Raw genomic sequence first — 6,000 nt, forward strand, 5'->3', positions numbered from 1 at the left:
TGAAGACCTATGAGTTAATGAAGTATTCGGCAGTAACAGCATCCATCAACAAAACATAGGGATACAGCAATGAGTAAGTCATGATTTTTCCTTCTGAGGCATTTTTAGTTGTGAAAAAGAAATACTAGTTAAACAAAGAAAAAAATATACTAGGCATATGGAATGAAGTAACATCTAAAATTAATCATTAATAGCTACCTTTTACAGAATGCACCAAGCAATACATAAAGAACATTATAGACATTATCTCATTTAATCCCCACACCCCCACGAGTAAGATATTATTATTCCCATTTCTCAAACAGGGAAGCTAAGAGTTTAAACTGGGATAAATAATTTATGCTAGGTTTTCAAATTAACAACAGTGGGACTCTGATTCAAACCAATATCTAACTCCAAAACTATTACTTCATATTAACCACCAGGTTCAAGGGAGTCAGGACTAAGGATGGTAGGAAGTACCCTGGCACCAAATTTATTTTGAAAGTGGGACAAAGACAATTTGCTGAAATATGAACAGCAGTGTTTTAAAGAGGTATTGGATAATACCTTCAGGACCAGATGACCAAATGGAAGAGAGACAACACCTCAAAAGTATGTCCCTTCTCCAGATACAACGAACAGTATGTTTTTACAAGCTCCTCTAGCCAATTTTTATGAGCTCTAGCCAATTTAGGCAATAAAAAGTAATTTTAATTTTTAGTTTTGAAATAATTTTAGATTTTACCACAAAATTGCAAAAAGAATACAGACTTCTCTTTTCCCAGCTTCTCCTGTGTTACCATATTACACACCATAATGTAACTGTCAAAAACCAATCAACTAGGAATGATGTAATACCATTCACTAAATCTTGTTTTCAGAAATTATCAATAAAGCTATTGTTACATCACTTTATACCCCATATATACACATTTATGAATTGTCAAGTTATAGGTTTTAAAATATGAGGTTTTAAAATAGGAAGGAAGGAAGAAAAGTTGGCTTCTATAAAAATTTTTATATTATCAATGTCCTGATTATCAAGAATCCCAAGATTGGCCTCTGGCTTAGAAGATTTGCTTGAAGGACTCAGATTACTCAGAAAATCTGTTGTCTTCACAGCCATATTATAGTCAATAAGCCATCTCTATGCCTTATTACAGCCAAAAGACAGAAGTGAAAAATCAGCAAAGAGGAAATGCCTAAGTAAAGTCCAGAAGAAAATATGGACAGCTCCCAGGTGTCCTCTCCCAGTGGAGTTGCATGAACATGCTCAATTGCCTCAGCAATAATGTGTGACAAGTTTTCCTGATGTCAATCAGGAAAATTAGTCCAAGCCAGGTGTCTGGAAATTTTTTTTTTTTTTTTTTTGTCCGTCGTGGGGCTTGAACTCTGGGCCTGGGCGCTGTCCCTCAGCTCTTCAGCTCAAGGCGAGTGCGCTACCACTTGAGCTACAGCACCACTTCCGGTTTTCTGGTGGTTTATTGGAGATAGGAGTCTCACGGTCTCACGGTCTCTCCTGCCCAGGCTGGCTTTGAACCGCGATCCTCAGATCTCAGCCTCCTGAGTAGCTAGGATTACAGGCGTGAGCCACCAGCGCCCGGCTGGAATTTTTATTACAGGTCAGTCAGGAGGCATGTAAGTGCCTGTCTAACTGACCTCAACTCTATAGATTCTACCCCCCAGAAGAAAATCAGTATTTACAAGTCATGTGGCTTAGATTACCTGATCAAACTGCTACCTATGGCACAAATCCTCAGGTATATAAAATGACTCTTATGAAGCTGGAAAGGTGGCTCAGTGGTAGAGTGTTTGCCTTGCAAGCATGAGGCCCTGGGTTCAATTCCTCAGCACCATATATGCAGAAAAAAACAGAAATGGCACTGTGCTTCAAGTGGTAGAGCACTAGCCTTGAGCTGAAGAGCTTATGGACAGCACACAGGCCCAGAGTTTAGGCCCCATGACAGACAAAAAAAAAAAAAAAAAGACTCTTACAAGGAAAAACTTATTCCAAGTGCTTAGAACTCATCTCCCAGGAGCTAGTCAGGAATAGTCATAAAGAGAGACTTGGGGTCCTAAGTCTATGGGTCCAATTTTAGCCCCCTATCTGTTTATAAATTGTTGATAGCAGTGCTAAGTGATTCTCACAGAAACTATATTGCTACAAGGCCTAAAATATTACTATCTGACCTTTTATGTAAAAAATACGCTGACCCCTGGTCCAATGAGCTAACTGAGTAAAGATGAGAGTGGCCTCATTAACATATAAAAATCTTAGAACAATCTTATAGGAAACTAACTATTACCATTTCTGTAAAATGTAGGTATTCTCTAGCTATAAAATGTAGGTATCCAATGTTAGATAAAAGTGCCCTTTACAGCTTTCTCAAGCTCATCATTTGTTCAGTTATATGTGAAATCTAAAAATATTTCAGGACTGGAAATGTGGCTAAATGGTAGAGTGCTTGCCTAGCATGCATGAAGCCCTGGGTTCAATCCCTCAGTATCACATTCACAGAAAAAGGTGGAAGTGGCACTATGGCTCAAGTGGTAGAGTGCTAACCTTGAGCAAAAGAAGCTCAGGTACAGTGCCCAGGCCCCGAGTTCAAGCCCAGGACTGGCAAAAAAAAAAAGAAAAAAAAGAAAAAATTCATTCAAGAGGAAAAAAAAAATTAACCTGTTTTCACTATCAAGGAAATACTGTTAAAAGAAAAAAGCATGGGTGGGGGGAGGGGGGAGGCTGGGAAGGGATGTAAAGGGTAAACAAAGGAGGAGGCTGCAGTGCTTGGTAAGAAATGTATGCATTATCCTGCCCATGTAATTGTAGCCCCTCTGTACAGTATGTTCTCAAATAAAATAAAATAATATTAAAAAAAAATTTAAAAAAGAAAAAAAGAAAAAAGCATTGCCTTCTAACTTTTCTAAGAATCCATTGAGAAATGGACATTACACTGCTATTTGATGATTAACATTTTTTTCTTCTCTTTTCTTTTTGGGGCAGAGCCTTGACTAGGCTAGCCTCCACATCTCACTAGGTAACACAGACTGGCCTCAAACACATAATCTCTCTGCCTCAGTCCCCCAAGTGCTAGGGAAAATAGGCATTATTATTCCTATGTTATGCATTTGAAAACTAAATTAATTAAGCATGATTACGTGTAGAGAGTGAAGGAGTCCAAGCTCTAATCCAGATCTATCTGACTCCAGGAGAAAGTTCTAAACTTAAATTCTCCATGAAGTAAAAATTACCTTAGAAGGGGATTTCACTATAGTACAATTTTCAGAGATAGTGCTCCAATGACATGAAAAAAAAGGTAAAAAGTTCTACTTACTTGAATGAAATTCTGTGACTTATAGTTACTCTATACCCTACTACTAATCACGTGGTATTTTACTAGTATGATTTTTTTGAGTGGTTACTCTCCAGACATATTAGAGCAGTATGTATTATTGTATATTACATAATATATAAATATTAGGATTGTATATATTATGGACATTAGAGGTGTAGTTTTTAAATCGCTGCTTCCCTAGGACTATTCTATATGCTTACTTACTTGAATACAATTAACATTGAACAAGCTTTCAAAACTGCAAGAATTAATTTTATCCACACAGAAGCACACAGTCTTTTTCTGCACACAATGAAATAAGCAGAGTGAGTTAAACACATCTAATATGTATGCAATATGTTGTTGTAATATCAAGGGGCTGAAGATTATTATTGCTTAAACTTTAAGAGGAGTTAAGCAAAATCCCAAAAAGTCAAGCAATTATGTATACATTTTAATTAAATAGTAAAAAAAAATGATCCTAAGTCAAGAAAAGTGATATCTGTTACTATTATTTTTGGGTTTTTTGTTTTTATGCCAGTCCTAGGGCTTGAACTCAGGGCCTGGGCACTGAATCTTGAGCTTTTATATTAAGGCTAGCACTTACCACTTGAGCCCACAAGTCTACTTCAACAATGGGTTTCTTTCTTTCTTTCTTTCTTTCTTTCTTTCTTTCTTTCTTTCTTTCTTTCTTCCTTCCTTCCTTCCTTCCTTCGTTCCCTCCTTCCTTCGTTCCCTCCTTCCTTCGTTCCCTCCTTTCTTTCTTCCCTCCTTTCTTTCTTCCTTCCTTTCTTTCTTCCTTTCTCTCTTTCTTTCTTTCTTTCTTTCATTTCTTTCTTTCTTTCTTTCTTTCTTTCTTTCTTTCTTTCTTTCTTTCTTTCTTTCTTTCTGTGGGGGAAGATAAGAATCTCCCAGAAGCCGGGCGCTGGTGGCTCACGCCTGTAATCCTAGCTACTCAGGAGGCTGAGATCTGAGGATCGCGGTTCAAAGCCAGCCCGGGCAGGAAAGACTGTGAGACTCCTATCTCCAATAAATCACCAGAAAACCGGAAGTGGTGCTGTAGCTCAAGTGGTAGAGCGCTCGCCTTGAGCTGAAGAGCTGAGGGACAGCGCCCAGGCCCAGAGTTCAAGCCCCATGACCGACAAAAAAAAAAAAAAAAAAAAAAAAAAAAAAGAATCTCCCAGATTCTCTTCCACAGGCTGACTTTGACCTGCAATCCTCAGATCTCAGCTTCCTAGTAGCTAGGACTACAGGAGTGAGCCAATGGCACTTGGCTTATTATTTTATTTTAGAAGAGGAAAATAAGTTGATTTTTAAAACAGATTAATATTTAATAGGGTGCTAAATAAGTTAAAAATTCAAAATTTCTACAAATATCATAAAAGAAAAAGCTGAGTTAAGTCCTTAGTGCTATTAATCAAAAAACGCTATAAAGAGGTCAGTATAATAAACTGTCAGAAAAAAAAATAGGCCTGGCTCCAGTTTCCTGTGACTTAAACATGCTCTGAATGTTCATAAGGTTTCGAAATGTTAGTAACCTGAACATCTTGAAACTTGGAGAAAGGAATCAAGCTATCCATCGGGACCAAATGTCAGAAATGTAAAAACCTTTGGAGGCATTAAAAGTCCCTAAAATTCAGAATTCTATGTACTACTTCACCCTATTTTTTAAAAGAAGATTTATTTCATATAAACTACTCCAAAGAGTTTTTGTCAGTTTCCACAACACTAATAAAATGTGATCTAAATCTTGACTAAGATAATAAATTGTATTACAATACAGATGAAGAGAACAAAACAAGAGCTTGAGAAATCAGGTTTTCTGCAACCCTGGGGGAGAACATTTGTTCTCACATGTTTACAAAGACACAAGTCATTCTGGGGTTGGGGATAGAGGTCAATGCTTGAATGCTTGCCTAGATATTTGATCTACAACACTACCAAAATAAATAAATAAAATACAAATTACTGATCTTACTTTTGACATTGAAACTACCTAAGCAAAAATTAAAATAAATTTCAGATTTTAAGGATGTGGCTCAATATTTTCCGTAAGGATTATTACATTTCCAGAAGATTCTAATATGCCAGCAATATTCACTAGCTTTCCAAACAGGCTCATCAACAAAAACATAGCTTTAAATAAAGAAACAGAAAGAAAGAAATGTTCCAGAAAGAAAAATTAACAAGAGGCTAAGAAACTACTACATTTTGTTTCTTATTTGTAAGTCTCCACCAGAAAACTGGTAGTAGCACTGTGGCTCAAAGTGATAGAGTACTAGCTTTGAGTGACAGAGCTCAGGGAGAATTCCTAAACCCTGAGTTCAAGCCCCATAACCGACAATAATAATAATAATAATAATAATAATTCAAGTCTGAGAAAACCAATCTGCAACTCAAATACTCAGAAATATTTCTGAGTATCAATTTCTGCTGTGTGTTGGGCACTATTCCTCGTGTTTAAAGTAACAGTTAAGAGTAGACAAAGAACCATTCTATAGAGTACAAAGAACACACAAGCAATAAACATTCAGCTATAATATACAACAGTAAAAACTGTTATGGATAAATCTAAAGCATAGAAAGAGAGATTGGTAAGGGATGAGTATGGACTAATATGTACATGGTTAGGCAAGTCCTCCCTATCAGGAAAGGAAAACCATACAGCTGTTCAGAGGCAAAATAT

The 6,000-nt window shown here is 36.7% G+C and overlaps 1 protein-coding gene across 4 annotated transcripts in view; it reads right to left on the reverse strand.

Annotated features, from left to right (window-relative positions):
* Positions 1-6,000, reverse strand: part of Rad51b (RAD51 paralog B) — a 552,288-nt gene that overhangs the window by 515,154 nt on the left and 31,134 nt on the right. The window lies entirely within an intron of this gene.

Source organism: Dipodomys merriami, unplaced genomic scaffold, assembly GCF_024711535.1.
Source record: "Dipodomys merriami isolate MVZ:Mamm:240054 unplaced genomic scaffold, mDipMer1.0.p SCAF_1, whole genome shotgun sequence".
Lineage (NCBI taxonomy): Eukaryota > Metazoa > Chordata > Mammalia > Rodentia > Heteromyidae > Dipodomys > Dipodomys merriami.